At 39.4% G+C, this 13,431-nt stretch overlaps 1 long non-coding RNA gene across 3 annotated transcripts in view; it reads right to left on the reverse strand.

Annotated features, from left to right (window-relative positions):
- Nucleotides 1-461: 461 nt before the first annotated feature.
- Nucleotides 462-13,431, reverse strand: part of LOC112965316 — a 94,772-nt gene continuing 81,802 nt past the window's right edge. For 2 of the 3 annotated variants that reach the window (XR_003253248.1, XR_003253245.1), the window contains 2 exons: nt 3,063-3,136; nt 462-699 (listed from right to left, as the gene is read on the reverse strand). This is a non-coding gene — a long non-coding RNA (uncharacterized LOC112965316). Of the gene's footprint in view, nt 700-3,062; nt 3,190-13,431 lie in introns of those variants that run through there. The other variant, XR_003253246.1, reaches the window with a different exon arrangement.

A 13,431-nucleotide genomic window follows, 5' to 3' on the forward strand; every position in this document is an offset into this window, starting at 1 on the left:
TTACACTCATTCTACAGTCAGCTGGGGGAGGGAGGAAGAAGAAGAAGAAAAAGTCTCTCCTTCTATATCACTATAGATGAACTGCTCTCCTCATCCTTCATGGAGCCACTGCGAAGCTTCTCCTCAAAAATCGGGGCAGTGGAGGGATGTCCCCCTCCTGCTGAGGGGGACCACATGCCAGAAACCCAGGCTGAGCCTCCTCACCCTCAGCAGGCAGCCCGGACGAGAATACCCAGGTCTGGACCCAGGAAGGGACAGCAGTAATTCATCCCTTCACAACAGAGAAGGAAGAAGAGAGATTGCAATTCCTCTCCAGGAGGTTTCCCACGGCATCCAACCTTGCCTGGCTCCCTGTCAAGGAGGTAGATTGGAAACCTGTGTCAGCAGCGCCAGGCAAGCGCGCGCTCCCGACCACGATTCTTCACCAGCAGCCACACAGTCCATTAAGTCAGAGCCTGATATTTATTCTCTCTTTTACATGTTTGAGTTAGGGGACAGACTGTTTGAAGATGTACAAGAAATGTAAGCATGTACTGATTTATACTTATTATGGAAAAACGGTAGTATGGACAGGCATGTACGCAGCAAACTTGCAAAGTTTCTGACCAGTTCTGATAGCATGTTTTTCGTTTTTGTCAAGAAAAGTTCATTGAAACAGAAGCCTTTCCCAGGTAGAGATGAACAAGGATGAGGATAAGGCTGTTTAAAAAAGAAAAAAGTTCTGAAATTAGAATGTTTTATTTCGACATCTGAAATTAATTCGGTTTTAGAAATACTCCATTAAAAGTGATGCTAAAGATGCAAAACACAAGCAAAATCTGCCTGATCCTGTCTGCATGTTTTCATTTTTGTCTTTGATTTACAACAGCCTCGGAGATTCCAAATTTTTGTCCGAATTCAGCACAGAAAAAAATCCAAGGAACCTTCAACAGGGAAAAAATACAACACATCCATCCACCCACCCACCTATCACCACTGGAAAGGAAAATTGCTTCCTGCCCCAAACTGTCACTGGGGAAACTATTTCACTCTGCAGTTCACAGTCGAACCCCAGCATAGCTGCAGTCACTGCTGCAGCCTCAGGCCAGGTGGTGCAGGGGTCTGGGCTCACCACCGTCCCCAGGGGGACGCCTGCTCATCCCTTGCCTTCAGCTGGGAAAGGTGACAGATGGGCAGATGATTATCATATTGACTTTAAAAGCCAATTACTACTTATTTTGAAATGTATTTAACTGAATCAAAAAACAACCTTGATGGTGGCATCTATAAAAGTCACCATAGAAAGCAGTGATAACTGGATTGCTGAAATAACAGGGAAAAAAGCAGCTTTCCAGTAATGAAGTGCCATTACAACCTGACAAAACATTAGCACTTTGAACAAGTCTGACCCAATATAAAATATATAGTGCAGATAGTGGCTTTAGTAGCTCCAAGGAGATATGTACAGTAAAAAAAAGATCTTCCTTGTTATTTTCTGGAGTTTTCAACTAGGGGGAAAAAAATCCTGATATATAATGAGTCTTAATTCTCAAATATCTTATCCTAGGCCATATATAGCTCTGAACTGCAGTCATGTTTTTTAAAGTTCCAGAATTAATGTGACTAGATCCTTTAGGGTTTTCTTTCCTTTGTTTTTCTATCTTGTTTATCTTAAATTTATTTTGCTTTATTATGCTATGCTTTTCATTGCTATTGGAGACAAAAAAAATACCGATTTTGTGCTTTTCCAAAGAATTTAGTGAGATGAAGGACAATATTTAGGAGCATATCAAACAAAACTGCCAGTGAAATGATGGATATCTACAGAAGAGCTAAAAGCAGATGGCCTTTGTTTCTATTCCAAGCATAACAGCAGATAAAACTCTATTCTCTATTTGGATGATTATCCTATAAAATCAGAACCATTTTAAAAGCTGGTTCATGTAGTAATCAGACAACTAAACAAGACAACATCAATCCGAAAAGGATTCTCAGTACTACACCTGCCCAGGTTTCACTGGTAATTTCTTACTATTTTATTATCATATTTATATTGTTTTCACTCCCTCTCCATTGTGGGAGGGAGAGGACCCACATAAACCAGGCTGCAAGAGTCCTGCAACAGTCCCCAGACCACAAAACAAAGTTAAAAACTAGAGAAACCAGTAACAATTTTTTGTAACTGCTTAAATAGCACTTGCCCAGAACAATAATTGGAAAGGAGGAGAGCAAAGGAAGAATACTTTCTTCAAAAGGAGACACATTTTAAGGTGACAGCGATCCTTATGGGGCCACAAAGGTGACACACGCGGTGGTCGGGGGAATGCAGACATCTGAGGATGTGGCAGCAGCTGCTCACAGCATGCCCACGCCTCCCACTACTGCCTACTCCAACTCTAGCTGGGTCCAGCATCCACACACAGATCCAGATTCATAAGCTCTAGGAGATGCTTCTCCATTGTGGAGGTTTGCCAAGTTTCTCTGGCTCCAGGTACTAAGATTTTGACCAAGGTAAGAAGCACCCAGGCTCTTGCGTTCCTGATACTGAGCTGTTTAACCAGGGGCCTCTTGGTGGAGGCTAAGTAGAAGGATGTCTTCACTAGACTTCAGGTTCAGTCATTTCTGAGGAGTAAGCCACCAATTCTTCAAAAGGAAACACTCCTCCCTTACCAAGATACAACTTGAAGGCTTTCCAAAACTTCCTGTTTGCCTTCTGCATGTACCGGTGCTTTCCTGAGGCTTATCCGTAAGCCTCAGAAAAGTCAATATAGCTGCAATCTATAGCAAAAGCCTCTAAAACAGGGAGACCGTTCCATTTGATGTTACACAATATCCATAGCATTTAAGGAATTTTAATTTACAGTTTCCCATTTGGGGGCTTTGACAGAAAGTGTCAAAATCCCTAGAGGCAGAGAAAAGAGGCACAGGAAAGCTCATAATACACCTTTGAGAATAATACTGTAGTATTTTAATTGAAAGGAATCAAAAGTATGCACTAGTCACCCCTTCTTCCTCTTCCTCCCTCCCCTCCTGGCAGACAAAGAATCTATTAAGGAATCTTTAACCGAGACCCAAACTCTCACCTTTATTAACTGCTGGCGTCTCTAAATAGAAGGACTATCAAACATTTTCTTAATTTCTTGCAGTTATGAAGACTCTGAGTTTAAGGAACAGAATAAGTTTAAAGGACTTTGAACAATAAATTACAACCTGCAGTGAAAAATAAGAGGAAAAAAATCACTCAAGTATTTTTTGTATATAAAAGTCAGTTTCTGATGTTTGGAGACCAAGAGACACCATTGTACCCAAACAAGTCAGAAAATTCATGAGGCTTTCAAGGGAAAGGAATGTACTTACTCAGGTCCAATTAGAGTAGGAGGGAGTTATAGTATTCCAATTATGTTTGTTTTTCAGCAGCTGCTGAATTAATATAATGCTCCACTAATAGCTCTTGAAGATTTATATGCCTCAGATGTGGAAGGAACATGTTGTTATTGTCCAGAAAGCTAGCAATCCGAAAAAGCTGCAGAAAAATCTCTGGGGCACACTAGGAGTACTAGTTTTGTAGCTTTACAGACAAAGTGAAACAGAGCAGTTCATTCCCTATTCTAAATAAAATGGTAAACAGCTTATTCCCAGCTCCATAAGAATTCTTAGATACATAGCTTCTTGTAGGCAGGATTGGGATCCCAGGCTGACAAACATATCCGCACATAGGTAACTTTACTTCTGTATATGCTTCCACTGAGTGCACCTACGAGCCTTTTTATGCTTGTCAGTGTTTGCAGTATAGGAGCCTCATGTTGTTCCTATTCACTAGGGAGGCAGACAAAAGTTGTGGAAAGAGATTAGTCTGGCAAATTCTCAATTGCTTTGCTGTTCTAACTTTTGGGTTCTTTCTGCAGTACAATATTATCAAATCTGACCTCTTTGCTCATTGAGCAGGGAACATTTCGATCTGACTGTATATGTCCATTTTCTAATCAGTCTTTGTTCTAACTTGCTTGATTATCCAGAGTCCTTGTACTTTAAATCCAGCATGTTCAAATTCCACATTACAAAAATGATCATTTTCGCATCACTCAAAAAACAACCACTGGCAGCCAAACATGTATAAACTGCTCATTTCTAAAATGCCTCCAAAACTTTGAACAAATAGTAGCTGAACAGTGCTTCTGAATTACTACCAGTATGAAGGCATGTCTTCCTAGATGGTTACCATTCAGGGAAAACTTGAAATTATTTGTGCGCACACATATGCTTCCCCACACAATATTTACTTCTTTATATCTCCATGTGACCTAACCCTACAGCTTCCAGGATGAAACTTTCAACACTGACTTAGAGTCAAGTTCAGCCTGAGTTAATCATCTTCCGAATAAATCTGGCCATATCTTTCTACTGTAGCAGTAATATCTGCAAGCTACAAAGACAGCCAAGGGAACTGAATCCCCACCAGCAATGAGACCAGGAAATAACGAGGTGCTTGCTGGCTTGTACAAAGGGAGAAGGTTTCCATTTCCTTTTCAGCCTGAACACTTGGTGTCAGAGACTGACAGGATTCTTTTCCCTCCATAATTGTGGAAAATTGTTTTTGCTTGTGAAAAAAGTTGTTTCTGCTAACTGCAAAACCTAAACTTCCAGAACATTTTGCACCTACAGATGAAGGGAACCATTTCTTGGCAATCTCCCAAAAGAAGCTACAGGAATAAATTCTGTCTTTATATACATGCATACAACGTTCTTGAAAGCAGTCTTGTTATTTTATTTTCCTAAATGATCACACATAAGTGCAAAGCAATTATATTTACAATGTACATATTCTTTGATAGACACTTCCAAAAATGAAGCTGGAATTTTTACTCCAAAACCCGTATTTATGCACTTTATCAGAAGCGTCCAAATCACTTTGACTGTATAAATATCACTGAAACTATTAATGGCTCTTGTACCCCTGTATATTCAGCTGTTTTACAAAAAAAAAAATCTGTAAACAACTGAGTATGTATAGAGAAGCTATGCAATACGTACTACCAGTGACGACTTTGGAAACTTTTTTTAGATACAGTATGAGTAATTAAACTGGAAAGCTAATAACTGATTCATCTATCACCATCACTTGACGTCTTAAGTACTTTTCATAACAAAAAAAGAATCCATGCATCTTAACTACATTGCAGTTACACTATAATTATTCTTAGATCCATGTTAAACTCTCTAGCTATATGAATGAGTAGTTATCACAGACATGTCATGCGTAACTAAAAGATGATTGCGTTGCAGTTGTCACCCTTAAAACAATGTTTTTTCAGAGAAATTAATAACCTTGTTTAATATGAGCAGCATGATCAAATTTTAACAATTTTATTGATGGATGTGGACTGAAAGAAGTGCTGAAACCTACTGCATAGAAAGTCAAAAATATGAAACTGTACAGCAGTATAACATTGCTTACACAGTAACACAAAGTATTAAACACTTCATATATATGGATGGGGCTGAGAGCAGAGACTGGTCCAATAACTCTGGACATAACCTATGCTTTTTTTTTTAAAATAGGGAAATCTTCAAAATTGAAGCAATTAACAGACTGTTTCCCAATTCCCATGCACATCTGAACAGTCTAGCTCATGTTTCCTTGTTTTTTCTTAACAAAATTCCACACAAACAAGATAAATGACTGCTTTACACCACTTTTTCAATCAGCTTGAATAAATTGAATGGAAATTAAAATGGCTGTTTATGATTACTGAATCTCAATTAGAAAATCACCAAGGACTAGCACTCAAGGTCCTAATGGCTCCTCAAGTCCTTTGCATTAACCACTTGCACATACTTAGCTTTTATGTATCCACTGATTTATTATTTGGGCAAAACAGCATTTATTCTGTACATAGCTACATCTCCATCCCTGTTGACACAGGATCCACTCAATATCTGGCTAATTTTAATTCCCCTCAGAGGAATAATAAGAACAGGAACAATCAAGAACTACAAAACTTAAGATAACTATAGATAAAAGAATGGATCTACTTCGTCTGTATAATAGCACGATTGGCTGACCACAGAGGACTTCAGCATAGCAGTAAGGAGAGAGGCTGTCTTCCCAAGAGTAACAGCTATATGGCACTGGGGTGTAAATAAAGGGGGAAACCAATATGCTGAGGTCCGCTCAGAGACTCTAACAGCCCTTGCAGGAATGTTGCATTTCACCATCACAGCAGAAGGGGACTTAGGCGGGCACATCAAAATGAGCTGCAGGAGGATCAATCTAGTGGCCTCATTCAGCAGAGGATAAGGAAGGGAAAACATCAACCTCAGATTCAGAGCCAAGCACACTGTAAGAATAGGCACTCACCGAGGCCCCAGCCATTTCCCTTCTCTGCTGGACTCCTGTCTACCCCCACGTGCCTTATCTAAGCTCCTATAGCCCCAAGGCATGTCCCAGCTTGGAAGTTATTATAGGCTTGCAGGTTGTAATTTATGAGCAATGCTTCTTAGACACATGGGGATTAATTCCATCCTATAGTTTTGATTATAGCATATTTCTAGGCAAGAGACAGAATACAAATATGCTTTGAAGCCATAAAATACCTGTTCGAATGTTTTACTTGCAGACTTATAGCGTTCATTCTGTTGAGACTGTGTAATCTAAGGTTAATTACAATGTTATCAGTTTAGCCCAATTTCTAGAGGGGACCAGAATTCCTTGAGAAAATATACCAAAATCATAAAAGTCAGGATAAAGTCTTCTCTATAGTTTATTTCTCCTAGGGCAAAAACATGAAAAGCACAGACACTATGATACTATCCAGATCATGCAGTTCAGATTTGAATGCTTGTTCCAAAAAGAAGTCATAGTCAGGTCAGCCTTGGAGCAAACAAGTCATTTGGACTTAGTTAGGAGCAAGTATCTTGCAAAATTTAGTATTTTCTTATGAAGCAGGCAGATGATATTGTTTAAATAACTGAAGAAGTGCTCATGATTTGGTTAAAATTTTTGGTAGCAACTATATGACTTCCAGGATTCTCTCTCATTGATTTTCAAAAAGGTTTACCTGTCTTCGAAAAAGGTTATCCTCAAATTAAGTAGAGTGTCAGAACTGGGTCATTTGGGGAAAAATTCAGGAAATACACATACACTTATCTTACTTGAATTACCTTCAGAGAAAGTAGGATACGACCCTTGGAAAGAAGGCTTGTGATTGCAGTATCTAGATAATGTCACCTCTCTTCTTCATAAGTGGCAAAAAATCGATCAGCTTGACTTAATTTACTTCAACCTCAGTACTTGTCAATAGCAAACAAATTATTCTATCTGGAGCTCCATTCAGTGAAATACAGATACAGTCAACAACTCATCAGTAAATTCTAACTTAAAAGTGAAGCTTCTTAGCTGTCTAGACCACTGCCTCATAAAGTATCCATATTTTCTACATAACATGAGTGTCTCATTTGGGTGGGTCTTCAAGAGTTATCATCATCAACATAACTTACCTTCACTCCTGCCAGTCTAGTTTCAAGCACAGAATTCACTACAAGTATATTTAGGCCACTGCTAATGGTTACAAGTCCAGAGCCCAGGACTGCTTCTGTCCTCACAAGTACATTTTTATCATTGGAATAAAGTTATATTTACTCTCATACTCCTTGCAGCACAGTGGCAATAGATGACACACATCAGTGCTTGCCTGCCTATACATAAATCACTTGTCTAGCAGATGCAAAAAGGGTATTGTATTCAAGTCTCCTACTTTCTCAATAGGAGCTTTAGGTCATTATATAACGACCTAAAATTATTTGTCTGCTTTAGAAGAGAGTAATCAATTGTCCATAACCAAAAATACAAATCAGGTGTAACGACCAATAGCTGTAGACTGTAGTTCTCCAACACATCCAACTCGAGCTGTAGACAAGTATTTCTACTTGGGAGAGAGGCAAGACTTCATATATCCTCTGATTATTTTTGTTTAGTTAATGAAAGCACACTGTCCTAGACATGCAGGATGACACAAATGCTGTTCTTATGCCTCCTAGAGATATTTATGAGCCTTATTGCCACTAAAGTCAACTTTTCCACTTTAAGGAACATGGATGCCTAACTCAGTATTGTGAACATGATGCTGAGGGCTCAGTCAGGGGCACTGGGTGACTGGAAGCCCGTGGTACAGCAAGAAATTGATTGCAGATCTCCCAAAATCCTGCTTGGTTTTTTGACTACAATACCACTCTTGTGCCCAGCCCCAGGGGCCTGGTGCTGCACCACCTTTTAACTTCCTCACTCCTCGGTGGCTGTGTATGGCAGAGGTATAGCTCAGCGATGCTCTTCAGATGGGCTGCTCAAAGGAGCTATTGGGAACAATGAAATGCAAAGGGGCAGGGGAACATTCAAAGGACTAAAAGTTGGCCTTAAGCAAACTGGCACAGACCTGTTGAAACCAATGAAACAAAGCTCATTCACAGCACTACAGGTTCTTACCTACTGTGCGCTGAATTATTATTCATAGCCTTCTAATATCATAAACAACAGCAATCCTCCTCTCCCAATATTTCACAGCATAGGTAATCAGCCTATACATGGAAAGGGTTAAAAACCACAAAGTACACTTCTAAGGAACCATACTATTTGATACATTTAGATTGCCATTTAGCAAGGAATACTAGTGCATACACTGGATAATATACTGCCAGTGCTGAAGCAATCAGAGTTCAATGATATTGACTTCTGCAGAGTAATGATTTTGTCCAAGGTGGTTAAGGTTAGTCACATGTGTAAATGCCTTGCTCAGTCAAAGCATCAGAGATGAAAATCATCCATCATTTGTGTCTCAGGCTTTCAGATCAGCTAATCATTCTCCAGAGCTCATGTCCTGCACAGGAACACACCTATGTGCTAGCTACCTTGTGCTACTTTCTTTTTATAAATAAAAGTAGCAGCAAAACAAATTGCTTTGTTTGGTTTGTGAGGAGATCTATTTCCTTAAGTCTTCTCCACCAAGCTTAGCATTTTAGAAAATGTTGAGAAATGACTTTAAAAGCCAGATATGATGTAAACTCCAAATCTAGAGACATCCAAAACAAAACACAATAATTACATTTTGGACAGAATATATATACACATGTAGTTCAACCTTTCTTCTTTGCTGAAGGAAGCATGCTACTCCAACCTATATTCTGTACTTAGAAGCCCAGTACCAATGCCACAGAAGGGAATATTCTTAAGTCCCCTGTACAAGAACAAAATGGGGAATCCACATTGAAACAAGAGATGAAACATTACTAATCAACCCTTTACAGGTGTGCACATTTTGTCTCTTCATAGAGGTGCAAGAAGATTATGCCCAGCTACATTATAACACCAGGCAAATATGATGGCAAACAGATGCTACTAGGGAGGGAATCAGCACCATGAATAGAAAAAGCAAGTGAGAAAATAGTTAACACCCCCAAAAGTATTCTATCCTCTTCAAACGCAGGCTTGATTTTTCAGTCCTATAAATGGCAACACCAGAGATAAAGTAGTGAATAAAGTTAGAAGCTAGGCTGAGTATACACAAACAAATGCATACTCGGACACATTTTGAGGTGACAAAAACAAAACCAACTTATTTGAACACAAGTGACCCTGAAATCATCGAGATGAACACATTTAGGAAGTCATTATTTTCAGAACAGGAAAGTGCTTTAAAGCATGACTTTTCTTTGCAAGTATCAAGTTTGTAGCCTTGCCACATTTAAGTAGCACATAGAAAGTAATCAGCTCATAATAAAGTTCAGTTTAACTTCATCTTAACTGAAGACCTAAGCTAAGAATTATAACTACTTGGCATTGATGTTAAAAAGCTTCAGTAGCAGCAGAATTAAGAGTTAATCTTCTCTTGCCAAAAGTGATTTTAAAGGAATGCTAAGGAAAGAATGAAAGATTAATGGTGGCAGAGGGCAACCAGACAGAAGAGCAGAGTGAGGTCTGCCCATCGCTGTCTTTGAACTGAGACACATGGATGAAGAGGGGTGAATTGCTACTAAAACACAAAGAAAATAAATACTTGTATTTTCAGCCTGTACTAGTACAAATAAAAATGGAAGTCATTACTCCAACATTAGCCAGATGCAAAAAGCGCTAAATGCCACCATCAGATGTTATTTTTTCTGTGCCAGTAATATGTCCAATTAAGATAATGCATCTCAGTGTTAAATTTCAGATTTTTAACTAATTAGCTAGCTAACACAAATAATACCTTGCCTCTATGAAGCCTGCAGCTAGTCCCCACAGAGGCCAAGAGTAAGCTCTGACAGGAGCTCCATAGCTACCTAAGTAAGTTGTAGCAAAGTCATGACATCACTGGGATCAGAGACACAATGGGATAGTTTACAAAGAAGTTAACAAAAAGTTAAGGTGGAGGCAAGGGAGCTACTCAGATGAACTCCTTTCACATCTGAAAGTCTGAAATCATACGTTGCTCCAAAAGTGGCTTCCTTCCAAAGTTGGCTTTCTTTTAACCGCCAATAGAAACAAAGCTCCATCACCTAACCAGAAGCAATCACAACTTATTAAAAGCCATCCTGAACACCCTGCAAAACAGGTCTGTAAATGGCAGCATTCAGGCCTCGTACTGTGAACAAACCACAACAGATATTGTACTGAGCAATTGCTATGTGATTTGTTGGGTCTGTGCTTGGGCTTCTGATGATGGTAGTCTCTCTCCTCAATAATTAAAGATGAGGAACAGGTCTATGATGTAGTTTATCTGTTGGTAATTACTTTAAAAATGAAGGTTTTATAAGTCTAGCCCTTCAAAGCATGCCTTCATTACTGCTTGAGAAAGACTCTGGATGGCATTTGAAGTACTTTAAAGTAATCATTCTTGCTACAACTTCTTCAAAAATACACTACCTAAGGGTTTTGAAAGTTGCTTAGGGACTGAAACATGGTTAAAATGGAACTTTTGTTTAAGACAGCACAAATGCAACCACATAAATTAATCCAAAATGGAAAACAAATATCTAGAAATTGAACTGATTTCTTTGGGGGGCTGCTTTTGTTTTTATCTTGATATGGGAAATTTGAATACTGTGCATTAAAGAGCTGCTATATTTAGGCAGAACCCTGCCTCAATACCTCTGCCAGTTACTAATGCTGTCAGACATGATAAAGTGCTGGACCATATTTGCCTATGTTTGTTGTTCTCCTGATTTAAACCTCTTGGGCCATAAATTCACATGTGGAGTTTCTGCCTCAAGCTCCATCAGTTAGAAATATTTAGGCAAGAGGGAAGCAGCTGTTGACAAAGAACAAGGCCAGTGAATAGGAGCTGCTTCCAGCCCCTGCCCCAGCTTCTCTCCCAAAATAAACTTGTCAATTTTCTCTTAGCTCTCTTGTACCTCTCTTGGGAAAAGAGCTTCAAGTTTAGCCTGGAGGCTCAGTGGATATCCCGAATACTATTCTCTTGAAAAATCCATCCAAGTTTTAGCAATGGTATAAATCTTTAGCAAGTCAGAATTCAGAGAGACTTGGTAGAGCATCACAGCTAAATTTTTTGAGGATATCATTTTTGCTGACCATGCCCCAGACCACAAGTGATGAGGAAGTTCCCAGACACAGCACTTCTTACCCACTCTGGTCCAGGTGCACCCTCTGTCAAGTAAAAAACACCTAAAGAGAAGGGGGACCACTGAAACATTGGGACTAAAGGTGGACAAGGCAACATATAAGGAACAAACTAGTCACCAAAAGAATAGCCTTGAACTGCCTCAACCACGTACTGGGACTCACAGACAAAGGGAAACTGGGGATCAGTGAACGGGCAGGCAAACTGCAATCAGATAGAAAATGCAGGAAAATTAACACTGGCTATGTAAAAAGACGAGAACCAAAAAAAAAAAAAAAAAAATCACAGGGAGCAGAGAAAACACAGAACACTGGAAAATGAAAATAACATAATAACATGAAAACATAATAATACAGCCTTGATTAAGGTTGCTCAGGTAACCTGAACATCAGTATTGCCTACTTCCATTCTTTACTTTGCAAGCTTGACAATTTTCTTGAAACTAATAATTTGCCATTATATAAATTGTTATTACACAATAGTTTACATCTACAGCCTGTACTTTTACTAATGCCAACAGAAGGATCTCCATATATCTCCATGGGAGCAGAATCCTGAGTTTCATCGATATTGCTATCTAGCATGCAGAATAGTCTTTTGTTAGAAATAGTTTATTGAAAAAAGATCCCTTCCACAGTTATTTCATACTAAAGATGAGGGGAATCTTCTTGCTTTTATTTCAGTGCGTTTTGAAGAACCAAAACTTGCCTTTAGTTTTTATAAGAAGTACAGACCAGAAGTTTGAGAAGAACCTTAAGACTGACAGCACCATTAATGAAAGCTGCTGAAATTGGTAGCATCTACCCAACCCTTATGTCAGTCTCCCAAGACAGTCATTTCCTCTGGAGAGGGCCTTGTGTTCAAGAAGACACATTCCCAGAACTCCCAAGTCAAACCAATTTCATTACGTGCTCATGAGTAAGACTCTTCCCATCTGTTGCATTTCCCTCTTGTTATATAAAACCGCAGGACTGCTATGAAGATTCACACTTACATTTTTGCAGCTCCAAATGCGAAGGGGTGTCTATGACTCCTATGAGTTAAAGCGCAAAACACCAATCTGCTAATGACTTTTTTTTAACACCACACACCCCCTCAAGTTTTAGGAGGAAAGCTCCCCCTTCAGCCAGCTATGTCCTTCAGAGAGCAGCGAAGGAGATCAGCCTCCTTGTTTGTCTTGCTCCTTTAGAGACAAGCTAGGCCAAGTCCTCCTGCGAGAAAGCATCACCATGGTAACAAGTAGCCTCTCTACCCCTCTAGCCTGGGGTAAGCAGGACTAGGAAAAATTACTATAGTCCTGCTGCTCCTCAATTAGGAGGAAAAATCAGCCACGGCTTTAGAATATTTGATTATTCCCAGCATCGTTGCTCTCGTACTCTAGACAGAAATTTCATCCATGCTTTTAAGAGAGCAGCTGTGGTGGAGACAGAGCAATGCTCCAGGCCTTGCAGGCTTTTCAGGTTTTGTTCGTTTTCTAATGCTTGCCAGTTTGACCACAGCCGCTATAGCCAGACTTCATGTTCTTCCTGCTTCAGCAGTTCAGTGGTAGACAAGGTTGAATATTAAGCACTTAACTGTTCTACATAAAAATTAATATCAGCTATCTTCCATTTAGAAGAGTCGTCTCACAATTAAAGGCAATTTAAAAGGACTTCTGATTGAACGGACTTGCAGCCAGAAATAAAAAGGACCCTGTTATTATTAAGTGACAAATACTCATTCAAATACAGTACTGTGTGGACAAAACACAAACAGCAGGACTTCCAAAAGCAACTCAAGGCAAATCCAAGTCATGTTTACCACCTCCACCACCGAGGCCTTGACACTATTTCAGAGCAACCGT

This window comes from Apteryx rowi, unplaced genomic scaffold (assembly GCF_003343035.1).
Source record: "Apteryx rowi isolate R43461 unplaced genomic scaffold, aptRow1 scaffold_21, whole genome shotgun sequence".
Lineage (NCBI taxonomy): Eukaryota > Metazoa > Chordata > Aves > Apterygiformes > Apterygidae > Apteryx > Apteryx rowi.